This window comes from Arachis ipaensis, chromosome B7 (genome assembly GCF_059453495.1).
Source record: "Arachis ipaensis isolate K30076 ecotype BB chromosome B7, ASM5945349v1, whole genome shotgun sequence".
Taxonomy (NCBI): Eukaryota; Viridiplantae; Streptophyta; class Magnoliopsida; order Fabales; family Fabaceae; genus Arachis; species Arachis ipaensis.
In genome coordinates, this window is record NC_142442.1 from 125,130,915 (window position 1) to 125,144,305 (window position 13,391).

The 13,391-nt window shown below is 37.4% G+C and overlaps 2 non-coding genes across 2 annotated transcripts; both read right to left on the bottom strand.

The window, feature by feature from the left end:
* Positions 1-8,142: 8,142 nt before the first annotated feature.
* LOC148554019 (small nucleolar RNA R71) lies at positions 8,143-8,251 on the bottom strand. The gene has a single exon (XR_015893002.1). It is a non-coding gene; the product is annotated as a small nucleolar RNA R71 (small nucleolar RNA).
* A 4,782-nt stretch (positions 8,252-13,033) lies between these two features.
* Positions 13,034-13,141, bottom strand: LOC148554020 (small nucleolar RNA R71). The gene has a single exon (XR_015893415.1). It is a non-coding gene; the product is annotated as a small nucleolar RNA R71 (small nucleolar RNA).
* Positions 13,142-13,391: the final 250 nt, after the last annotated feature.

The window sequence follows — 13,391 nt, forward strand, 5'->3', positions numbered from 1 at the left end:
AGCTGAGGACTGATGTTCAAACTCTCAGGCAAAGAGAGGGTGAATCTCTCTATGAAGCTTGGGAGAAGTACAAATTGATGCTCAGAAAATGTCCTCCTGACATGATTTCTGACTTGATCTAGTTACAGATTTTCTATGATGGAGTTACTAAGGCCACCAAAATGTCTTTGGATAATTCTACAGGCAAATCTCTTCACATGAAAAAGACTCCTGAGGAGGCTTTGGATTTGATTGAGATGGTTGCTAACAACCAATATCTATATTCTTCTGAGAAGATCTCTGTGAGGAAAGGAGTCATGAAATTGGATGCTTTGGACACAATTCTAGCTCAGAACAAGGCTATGTTCCAACAGATTAGTGCTATTACTTAACACTTGAATGGATTGCAAGTCTCATCCATCAATACACAAGATGCTTCCTATGACATGAGTGGTGGCTTTCCTCAAGGTGAGAGTTATGATTATGGTCAATTTTCTCCTGAACAGGTTAATTACATGGACAATTCCTCTAGACCTCCCCAATAATGATCCCTTCTCTAAGACTTATAATCCGGAGTGGAAGAATCACCCAAATTTTGGTTAAGGAAATCAACCACAGAGGCAACAGAGTTTCAAAAACAATTTTCAGGGCAATTTTTAATTAGAACAACTTCAACAACCGTCAGTTTTAGCCCTCTTAACCACAACAAGCACCTTCTCATTCTAGAAATCATCTAACTTGGAATCTATAGTTGCAGAACTCTCCAAGAGCACTCATAGTTTAAGCAGGAAACCAGAACTTGGAGATTCAAGTAGGTTAGTTGAGCAAGCAAGCACCTGAGAGGCCTCCTAACATCTTCCCCAGTGATACAATGCCATACATTTGAGAAGTGGTAAGATAGCCGATTTAGAAGCAAAACTTATTGAGGAGCCGATTGAAAAAGAAGCTCCAGAGGAGGCTAAGAGCCAAGAAGAACACGCCCCTCCAAGACATCTGGATAACCCCTTTTCGGTTGATCTTGAGAAATATCTAGCAAATCCTAAGGCACCTGAGTACAAGCTAAGATGACACATCCTCAGATACTTCAGTAGGCCTCCAAAGACAAGCAGTGTTCCAAATTTTTAGAGGTTTTCAAAAAGTTTTAAATCAACATTCTGTTTGCAGAGGCCCTTGAGCCTCTTTATGCTAAATTCATGAAGGAATTATTGGCTAACAAAAAGAATTGGAAGGAGAGTGAAACCGTGGTGCTTACAAAGGAATGTAGTGCTATTATTCAGAAGGATTATGTGATCCGGGAAGCTTTTTGATTCCTTGCACCATTGGTGATATTACCATTCAGAGGGCATTACGTGATCTTGGAGCTAGCATCAACCTCATGCCACTTTCCTTGATGAGAAAGCTTCAAATTGATGAGGTAAAATTTACTCGTATTTCTCTTTAACTTGCTGACCGTTCAATTAAGTTTCCTTTGGGAGTTGTTAAGAATTTACTTGTGATAGTAGGACCATTTATTTTTCATGCTGATTTTGTAATACTGGATATGGAAGAGGAAAAAAATGCCTCTATTATTTTGGAAAGACCCTTTTTAGCTACAAAAAAAGTCCTTTTTGATGTGCAAAAGGGTGAATTGACTTTAAGGGTCAATAAGAAGAGGTTGTCCTTAATATACTTGAGGCTCTGTAACATCCTATTGATTTTTAGGGGTGTAAGAGAGTTGATCTTATTGAGCCACTAATTCAAGAGGTTTTTGAAGCTGAAGAGCTTAATGGTGTCTTTGAACCCTCTCTAGAGGATAGTTTGCTTGAGATTGATAATTCATCACCTCAAGAGAGGGAATCACATGCCACTAGCAAAGAGGAAGGGCTTCCAAAGCTTGAGTGGAAGCCCTTGCTTCCCTCTTTGAAGTATGCATTCCTAGGCGAGCATGATTTTTATCCAGTGATTATTAGTTCTTCTTTGAGGCATGAAGAAGAGGAAGCATTGTTACAAGTACTCAAGAGTCATAAAATGGCTCTTGGGTGGACCATCAGTGACTTGAAAGGGATTAGTCCAGCTAAGTGTATGCACAATATTCTACTTGAGGAAGATGCTAAACCGGTAGTGTAATCACAAAGGCGGCTTAATCCAACTATGAAATAACTGGTTCAAAAAGAGGTTATGAAGCTTTGGGAAGCCGGGATAATTTACCCTGTTTCTGACAGTTGATGCATGAGCATCTTTCCTATCTTTTCCTAGTGAATTTGCATTCAAATTGTTGAGTTTAATCAAGATTTAAATATCTTTTAGCCGCTATGAATGCATCGTATGCAATTCTGTTTATTTCATGTAGCATTCGTATAGATTTGACAGAGTTTTTGTAGAAGAAGAGAAGAAAGTGGATGATGCTGTTAACCCTGACCTCCTTGTACTCAAACAAAAATAACTTGAGTTACAGAGGTCCAATTGACATGATTTTAGTGGCATTGAAAAGCTAACTTCCAAAGCTTTCTAACGATATATAATAGTATACACTTTTTTCCATCTGTATGGTCTTGGTGGCGTCTAACTTGGGATTCTCCAAGTTAGGCGCTGGAAGAAACACATACCTTTTCCTTGGTGCTGCATCACCCACACCTAACTTCACTTTTGTAAAGTTAGGCACCAGCTTTGGAGTTTGGAGTGGTCCCCTTCTCCCTAACGAGCCAGCATGTGATTCCTTGTTTTCTCTCTGAACCATGAGCAACTAAATATCCATTGTTAAGGTTAGGAGCTCTGTCTATTATTTTGATTGATACTATTACTTTTCTATTTTAATTCATGTACTGATTTCTGTTTCAAGAATTGTTTTCATTCTTTATTTTATGAATTTGGGTGGAACGGAAGTATGACCCTTGTTCTAATTGAGTTCTTGTATTACTTGGAAAAAGCTCTTTATTGGAACAACAGCTTGAAAACAAATTCTCCTAAATTTCTAATTATCTGGACTTAACGGGATACGTGACATATAATCCTTTTATATTTGGGTAATTAGGGTTTCTGTGGCATATAAGCTAGAATTGAACTTAACCCTCTGATTGGAATCAAGTGACCGAGGAATTGGCGGTTGATGAAGGTTAGAGGAGACTAAAAAGGTCTAAGGAATTTGGGTTTAGTCACATATAGTTTACCATGAATTGAATCTTGCATGATTAAAATAGTTAGTAAGAAAAGTCAATCCGGAAGATAGATATCTCTGAAGCCTTAACTGTTTTCTCCATATATATTTCACCTCAATTTATTGCGTGTTTTCTGATTCTTTGAATTATTGTTTGATGCAATTGAACTCTCAAAACATCATTTTCTGTTTGTCTAACTAAGTATATCACGCAATCATTGTTGCTTAGTCCATCAATCCTCGTGGGATCGACCCTCATTCACTTGAGGTACTACTTGGTATGACCCGATGCACTTGCTGGTTAGTTTGTGGTTATGAATTCCGCACTAAGTTTTTGGCGCCCTTGTCAGGGATTGACTGTGATTGACAACTATTAGTTGTTTGATTGCTTAGATTAGATAATTTTTCTTTTAATTAATTTTTATTTATTTTTTTATTTTCTTTTTTTTCTCCTTTATTTTTCTTTCCGTTAGCATGTTCCCTACACCCTGTCCCCTTTTTTTTTGTTTCTTTAACGTCAATTTTTTTTATATTTTTTTTTTACTTTCTTTCGTTCCGTCCTTTTTTTATATATTTTATTCATTTCATTTTATTTTCATTTTCCTTATCCACTTTTTTTTCTTTATTTTTATTTTTCTAGTTCACTAATATTATAAAAAAAATTTTGCTTTAATTCTTGAATTGTTGCTCAATTATTTTTTCTTTTCTTTTTAATTTCTGAAATTAAGTTTGGTGTCCCCTAGTTATTTTTATTTTTAATTTTCCTGTTTGTTTTTTTATATATAAATTTCGAAGTTTTTACTTCTTATTTATTTAGTTGCGTTATTTTATTTCTTTTACACAGGTCACGTCATTGGGAATTCTCTATACTCTGATGTAGAGATTCCCACTTTCCTTTATTTTTTTTTGTTTATGAGCAGGAACAGGGATAAAGAGCTCCTTCTTGATTTTGATCATGAACCTGAAAGGACTTTGAGGCGGTGCTTGCAACAAGCTAGACTTTACAAGGCTAGTGAAAATCTGAGTGAGACTTTTGAAAAGAAAGCTGCAGAGTCCACTATGGATCATAATCGGGCTATTAATGCTAATGTGGCAATTCCGAATGAGAATGAATGTAAGAACCGCGACTAATTAACCGCCTAATTAGATAATTAATTGCCCAAAATAGGATCCGGCAATTTAGAATGAAAATTGGAGGATCTAAATGTGATTTTTGAACTCAATAGATTTTTCTGAGTCAGACAATGTATCTTCTATGAAAAACTGAGAAAAATTGTAAATCGGCAACCGAACCGGTCGAACTGGTTTAAGTCTGCTCGGTACTATATGAGAAAGAGTGAAAACGGTCGAAAACCTTAGAAAAATAATAGAAATAGAAAACCGTGCGTTAATTTTAAAGGTTTGGCCCAACAGGCTAAAAACGCTAACGGGTTAGACCGGGTCCAAGTTGGGCCCAAGTCCAACATATAAATAGGTTCATTAATGAACTCATTTCATCATAACACTCTCACAAACACACCCATCCAGCTGAAAGAGAAGAGGGAGATGAGAAGAGAAAACACTATTCACTCTCATCTTCTCAAGCTCATATCTTGAGCTACGGAGCTCCGAACGCCGCACCGTTTGCGGCCACACATTTCTCGTGAAGAGCTCTACAAAACTCATCCAAGAAATTGGTGAGGTAACCAAAAAATCTTCTCAGTTCTTCTCTTCAAAATTTCGAAAATCTAGGGCTTTTGATTAAGTGAAATTTTGTAATTTTGGGTGTTTAGGTGCACTCTAGCCTTTGATTGACACTGGATTTGGCATCCAAAACTGTTGGGTAAGGTGAGTTGCTCTTGAACCCTTGTGAAATTTTGATTATAATGAGCCCTAGGTTGATTTGTTGTGAATTATGTGTGTTATAGCTTGAAGTTGTGATTATTGGATATTGTTGGAGCTCGTTGGTGATTGTTGGTGGCTTGGATTGTGGTTGAAAGCATGTTTGTGCTCAAGTTGGGGTTTTGGTTCATATTGAAAATCGGCCAAGGTATGGTTTCGGTAACCTCTATGTAGTATATAATATTCATGGACACTTAGGCTAGTGACCCATAAGATAGGATTGAAATTGATATGTTGTTGATGATTGGTTGGTTGATGACGCTTAATGAATTGATATTGTTGATGTTGTTAAATGATGATGTTGAGGTATGATGGATTTGGATGAATGAATATTATTAATTGTTAATATGAAGCATGGTTGAGTTTGATGATGAAGATTGATAGTGATAGAATGATGATTGGTGAATATATTGGTGGGTATGTGCTTGTAATGTTATATATATTTGATAATTGAGATTGAAATGATGAAGTGTGATGGAAAAATTGGTATGAATTGTGGAAAGTGACCCAAGAGGGTAGATTGGGCTATAAATGGGAGTTTGGTATTGTTTTGGTTGGATGTGGTTTGAGAATTTGGAAGAATTGAGTACTTGTGGCTTTTGGTAAAAAGGGAATTTTGGTGAACTTTGTCTGATCATAACTTATGTCTCAATCTTTGAAATTGGTTGAAACTTATTTAGAATTAAAATTCGTTGAAATCTCTTCAAATTGATATAAAGTTTGCAAAATTTGAATTTCTATAGATGGAGTTATGATCATTTAAAGTTTGGTGTTAAAAGTCTGAAATTCTAGAAAGTTATAGAATTTTGTGATTTTTGGTATGTGCGTACGCACAGCCTTGTGCGCACGCACACCCCTGTGAAAATTTAAACCTGTGCGCATGCACAGCCCTATACGTAGGGGAAGGCTTCCTGTTTAGAGCGCTAGCACAGCTTGTGCGCGCACATAACCAATGAAGAATTACAACCTGTGCGCACGCACAGCCTTGTGCGCACGCACACGTTGGGAAAGGCTGTTTGTTGGGGGCGCTAGCACAGCTTGTGCGGGCGAACAGAATTGTGAAAATTTGTACTTGTGCATACACACACCCCTATGTGTACGCACACGTTTAAAAATTCTCTTGGGCGTGCGCACGCACATTCCTGTGCGTACGCACACGCCCTGTTTTATAACTTAAACTTTGTTTTTAAACTATTTCACTTTCCCAACAAGTTTGTAAGCTTCTGTGACACCATTTTAAGGCTCCTGGGCTTATTTTTGGGCATTGAAATATGGGAAGGGTCTTAGGAGAAATTAGTTGGTTTTTCCTTGAAAATTAGAGAACGGAGGCTTAGGTTTCTGGTATACTGAGGATGGGTTTGGTGGATTGAGAAGGGAAAAGATGTATGGATTGAGAAAGTGACGAACTAATGAGTTCGGAATAAAAATATTGAATTGACAGTGGTTGAGATGAGTCGATGACTCGAAATGAGATGACGGATCCATGATATACTGAAAATATTTTTTGAAAACCACTGATGTATCATTTTATACTAAGATGATGAGACGCTATGCGCCCGATAGGGACGGTGGTTAATCCCGCCTGTCGAGGTAGCGGCAGCGGTGTAAAGACGGTGGTTAATCCCACTTACATTGAGATGTGAGGTCTGTGGCAAGAGTATCCTGTTCGCATCTCTTCGGATCAATAGAGTGTGCAGGCACAAAATCCTGGACGGTGATCTGAGCACCATATCTCGGGGGTTCCCAATGATGATTCCGAAGTGCGACATCTCCATGTAGATGTGTCGAGTTGTTAGTTGAACCGACAATGTGATATTACATCCAATAGGATAGGCATTCATCATATGCATCTTCTATCTGTTTGATTGCTTTGCCGACTTGTAATTGTATGCCTAATTGTATAACATGCCTAATTGTATATTTGAATTACTTGCCTTATATGCCAATACTTGTGTTTTACTTGCATTGTATATAATTGTGCTTTCTGCTGGGATTGAGGAGGCTCGAAAGGCGGTGGCGACGGGATCGCATGGAGGATAGGTTGGTGAAGGCTGTGGGACAGCAGAGAATTGTTAGACTAGAAAATCCCTTAAGTTAGAATGCCCTTTTAGTTATGTTAAGGTTTCATATATGCTTTACTGTTTTAGTATGCTTAAGATAAATCTTGTGATGGATATGAAGTCTAGGATTGCCTTTGGCGTCCTGGGATCTTATATCTTACATCACTGGACACTGTTACCATACTGAGAATCTCCGGTTCTCATACCATATTCTGTTGTTATTTTTCAGATGTAGGTCACAACCCACCACGGTGAGTTGCTTGGATGGTGACAGAAGTGGAGGATCATGACACTTTTTAGAGTCTTTTGATTATTCTGTTTATACATCTCTCACTTTTGTATCTTGATTTTGCCTAGAGGCTTGTATTGAGATAGAAAAACTTGTATAAGCTATTTTTAAACTTCAGATTCTGTTTTGTCTGTATACATGACAAGCCGACTTAAACTCCGCGAGCCGTGGCTAGATTCTTATGATATTCTACTCCTATCTTTTGTTATATTATATCCATATCTTGTGCTTTAAATTAGTAGCTCCGTTAATACGTTTTGCACTTTTCAAATCCTGTTTTTGAGCTGTATTCTTCATCGGGCTTCTAGATTATATTAATTCTTTCTATATAGTATATGTATGAGCTTAGAACTGTCATAACCTTTGATTAACCTTTGCTTTATGACGCGAGGTAAAGCTTAGGCTAATTAGAGTGTTACAATGAACAACCTAGAAAAGTGCTTGGCTCATACACTACCCCCAATACAGATCTCTATGGGAAAGGTATTGTGGTGCCTCCTATAGCTGCAAACAACTTTGAACTGAAGCCTCAGCTAGTCACTCTTGTGCAATAAAATTGTCAGTATTATGGACTTTCTCAGGAAGACCCAAATCAATTTATTGCTAATTTCCTGCAGATTTGTGATACTATGAAGACAAATAGAATGAATCCTGAGGTTTACAAACTCATGCTCTTCCCATTTCCTGTGAGGAATAGAGCAATGTTGTGGCTAGATTCTCAACCCAAGGAGCGCCTGGACACTTGGGATAAGGTGGTCACTGGATTTCTGACTAAATTTTTCTGACCATAAAAGCTGACTAAGCTAAGAGTGGTGGTTCAGACCTTCAGACAGAAAGATGGTGAGACCCTTTATGAAGCCTGGGAGAGATTCAAGCTACTGACCAGGCAATGCCCTCCAGACATATTTTCTAAATGGACTCAGTTGGATATCTTTTATGAGGGCTTGTGTGAAATGTCCAAAATGTGTTTGGATAATTCTGCAGGTGGTTCATTTCACATGAAGAAGACACCGGAGGAGACTATTGATCTTATTGAGTTGGTTGCTAACAACCAATATTTATACTCATCTAACAGGAATCCTGTAAACTCTGGGACCCCTCAGAAAAAAGGCATTTTGGAAGTAGAGGCTTTTGATGCTCTTCTTGCTCAGAACAAAATTTTGTCTCAGCAGATGAATTTGATTACTCAACAATTGAGTGAGATGCAGGTTTCAGCTGTCAACACTCATAATGCACCTCAAGAAGCTCCTTATGACATGACTAGTAGCTCTATGCAAGGTGAGAATTATGATTATACTCAATCTTGTTATGAACAAGTCAATTACATGAAAAATGCTCTTAGAAACCCCAATAATGATCCATGTGCTAAGACCTATAATCAGGGGTGGAGAAATCACCCAAATTTAGGGTGGAGAGAGCAACCTCAGAGGCCACAGAATTTTAATAATAATTCTCAAGGCGGTTTCCATCAGAACAATTTCAATAACCACCGGTTTTAGTCATCTCAGCAAGCAACTCCTCAGTCTCAGAAGAACACTGATTTGGAAGCACTAATGGTAAGCTTTATACAGAAAACTAGAGCATCAATAAAAAACTTGGAGGTTCAGATAGGTCAATTAGCCACAAAAGTTAATGAAATTGATCAAAGGACTACTAATAGCCTTCCTGGTAACACAATTCCAAATCTAAGAGAGGAGTGCAAGGCTATTACCTTGATAAGTAAACAAGTGGCAGGTATGGAAGCACAAGTTACTGAGGAGCCGGTTGAAAAAGAAGCTCTAGAGCAGACTGAAGACACAGTAGTACATGCCCCTCCTAGGCGTGCAGACAATCCCTTCCTAGTCTCTCTTGACACTCATCCGACATTGCCTAAGGCTCCTGAGTACAATTCTAAGATGCCTGATGAGCGGATATTTTATACGCTTTCTGGCATTGTTTTTAGTATGTTTTTAGTATATTTTAGTTAGTTTTTATTATATTTTTATTAGTTTTTAAATAAAAATCACTCTTCTGGACTTTACTATGAGTTTGTGTGTTTTTCTGTGATTTCAGATATTTTCTGGCTGAAATTGAGGGACCTGAGCAAAAATCATATTCAGAGGCTGAAAAAGGACTGCAGATGCTGTTGGATTCTGACCTCCCTGCATTCGAAGTGGATTTTCTGGAGCTACAGAAGCCCAATTGGCACGCTCTCAATTGCGTTAGAAAGTAGACATCCTGGGTTTTCCAGAAATATATAATAGTTCATACTTTGCTTGAGATTTGATGGCCCAAATAGGCGTTCTAAGTCAGCTCAAGAATTCTGGCGTTTAACGCCGGAACTGGCACAAAAGCTGGAGTTAAACGCCCAAACTGGCACAAAAGCTGGCGTTTAACTCCAAGAAAAGTCTCTACACATGGAAGCTTCAATGCTCAGCCTAAGCACACACCAAGTGGGCCCAGAAGAAGATTTCTGCATTAATTACTGATTTCTGTAAACCCTAGGCTATTAGTTTTCTATAAATAGGACCTTTTGCTATAGTATTTTCATCTTTGAATCATGTTTTGATGATTGAAACCTCTTTGGGAGGCTGGCCATTCGGCCATGCCTAGACCTTTTGTTCTTATGTATTCTCAACGGTGGAGTTTCTACACACCATAGATTAAGGTGTGGAGCTCTGCTGTTCTTCATGAATTAATACAAGTACTATTGTTTTTCTATTCAACTCAAGTCTATTTCTTCTCCAAGATATTCATTCGCACCCAAGAACATGATGAATGTGATGATTATGTGACACTCATCACCATTCTCACCTATGAACGCGTGATTGACAACCACTTCCGTTCTACATGCAAACAAGCTTGAATGTGTATCTCTTGGGTTTCTAATCTAAGATTGGAACCTTCGTGGTATAGGCTAGAATTATTGGCGGCCATTCCTGAGATCCGGAATGTCTAAACCTTGTCTGTGGTATTCTGAGTAGGATCTGGGAAGGGATGACTATGACGAGCTTTAAACTCGCGATTGTTGGGCGTGTGACAGACGCAAAAGGATCAATGGGTCCTATTCCAGCATGATCGAGAACCGACAGATGATTAACCGTGCGGTGACAGCGCATTTGGAACGTTTTCACTGAGAGGATGGGAAGTAGCCATTGACAACGGTGATGCCCAACATAAAGCTTGCCATGGAAAGGAATATGAATGATTGGAAGAAGGAAATAGGAAAGCAGAGGTTCAGGAGGAACAAAGCATCTTCATACGCTTATCTGAAATTCCTACTGATGAATTACATAAGTATCTCTATCTTTATCTTATTTTATGTTTTATTTATCTTTTAATTATCAATTCTCTATCACCATCTGAATTCGCCTGACTGAGATTTACAAGGTGACCATAGCTTGCTTCAAGCCGACAGTCTCCGTGGGATCGACCCTTACTCACGTAAGGTTTATTACTTGGACGACCCAGTGCACTTACTGGTTAGTTGTGTGGAATTGTGACAAAGTGTGATTCACATTTAAGAGCTCCAAGTCCTTTGGCGCCATTGTTGATGATCACAATTTTGTGCACCAAGTTTTTGGCGCCGTTGTCGGGGATTGTTCGAGTTTGGACAACTGACGGTTCATCTTGTTGCTTAGATTAGGTACTTTTCTTTTTATTTTTCAGAATTTTTAAGAATGAATTCTAGAGTTTCAAGGTGATGTTCTTATCATCACAAAAGCTTATTGATTCTCATCAATTCAGCTACTGAATGTAATGTCCTGCTGAAGCTTGGCCAACCATGTCTAATCTTTTTAGACTGAAGCTTTAGACTAACATTGCATGATTCCTAGAATTCTTATTAAAAGTTTTGAATCCCTTTATTTTCTTTTCCATATAAGTTTTGAAAATCACAAAAAAATTTTAAAAATAAAAAATATTTTATGTTTCTTGTTTGAGTCTAGTGTCAATTTTTAAGTTTGGTGTCAATTGCATTCTTCTTGCATTTTTCGAAAATATGCAATATGTTCTTCATTAATCTTCAAGTTGTTCTTGATGATTTCATTGCTCTGATCTTTAAATTCTCTTGTTTTGTGTGTTTTGTTGTTTCTCATATGCATTCTCAATTTGTTAGTATCTCTTATATGAAAATTTTTTAAGTTTGGTGTCTTGCATGCATTGTTTATTTGATCTTAGTTGCAATTTTTATTGTTTCTCATCATTAAAAATCCAAAAATATTTTCAAAAATTGTGTCTTTTCAAGTCAATAATATAAAGAATTGAAGATTCAGAATATTCAGCAGAGGAATCAAACAGAAAAAGCTGGGCGTTCAAAACGCCCAGTGAAGAAGGAAAACTGGCGTTTAAACGCCAGCCAGGGTACCTGGCTGGGCATTTAACGCCCAAAAGGGTAGCATTTTGGGCGTTAAATGCCAGAATGGATGCCATTTTGGGCGTTTAACGCTAGGATGACACTAGAGGGAAAATTTTGTTTTTAATTCAAATTTTTTTTCAAATCTTCATAATTTTTCAAAATCAAATCTTTTTCAAATCATATCTTTTCAATCATATCTCTTCAAAATCAATTTCTTTCCATTTTTTATTATTTTTGAAAATCCTTGTTATAATTAATGATTTACTTCAAAATTTTCTAGTTGTTACTTGCCTATTAAGAAAGGATCAAAAGTTTTAATTCTAGAATCATATCTTCTAATTTCTTGTTAGTCAAGTAATCAACTTTAATTTTAAAACTTTCTCTTTTTAGTTTGATTTTCAATCATATCTTCTCAATCATATCTTCTCAATCATATCTTTTCAATCACATCTTTTTCAAAATTAACTCTCAATCATATCTTTTTGATTTCTAATTTCAAAATCTTTTTCAAAAATCACTTAATTTCCTTCCCAATCTTAATTTTCGAAAATCTCAATCAAATTTTTAAAATTTCTTTTTATTATTTCAAAATCTTTTTAATTTATTTTCGAAAATTCTTCCCCTCTTCTCACATCCTTCTATTTAAGGGACTAACACTCCTCTTCAAGGTGCAATTCGAACTCTATCCTTCTTTATATGTTCGAATTCTCTTCTATCTACCTCCTCCTTCTATTCTTCTTTTCCTCTGACACCTCAAGGAATCTCTATACTGTGACATAGAGGATTCCCTACTTTCTTGTTCTCTTCTCTTTCATATGAGCAGGAACAAAGATAAAGGCATACTTGTTCAAACTGATCCTGAACCTGAAAGGACCTTGAAGAGAAAGCTAAGAGAAGCTAAAGAACAATTCTCTTTAGAGGGCCTAACAGAGCTTTTCAAGGAAGAAGAAACCATGGCAGCCAAAAACAACAATGCCAACAATGCAAGGAAGGTGCTTGGTGACTTTACTGCACCTACTCCCGACTTCTATGGGAGAAGCATCTCAATCCCTGCCATTGGAGCAAACAACTTTGAGCTTAAGCCTCAATTAGTTTCTCTAATGCAACAGAATTGCAAGTTTCATGGACTTCCATTGGAAGATCCTCATCAGTTCTTAGCTGAATTCTTGCAAATCTGTGACACTGTCAAGACCAATGGGGTTGACCCTGAAGTCTACAGACTTATGCTCTTTTCTTTTGCTGTAAGAGACAGAGTTAGGACATGGTTGGATTCACAACCTAAAGAAAGCCTGAACTCTTGAGAAAAGCTACTCAATGCCTTCTTGGCAAAGTTCTTTCCACCTCAAAAATTGAGCAAGCTTAGAATGGAAGTCCAAACCTTCAGATAGAAGGTAGGTGAATCCCTCTATGAAGCTTGGGAAAGATACAAGCAATTGATCAGAAGTTGCCCTTCTGACATGCTTTCAGAATGGAGTATCATAGGAATCTTCTATGATGGTCTGTCTGAACTGTCCAAGATGTCATTGGACAGCTCTGCTGGAGGATCTCTTCATCTGAAGAAGACGCCTGCAGAAGCTCAGGAACTCATTGAAATGGTTGTAAATAACTAATTAATGTACACTTCTGAAAGGAACCCTGTGAGTAATGGGACAACTCAGAAGAAAGGAGTTCTTGAGATTGATACTCTGAATGCCATATTGGCTCAGAATAAAA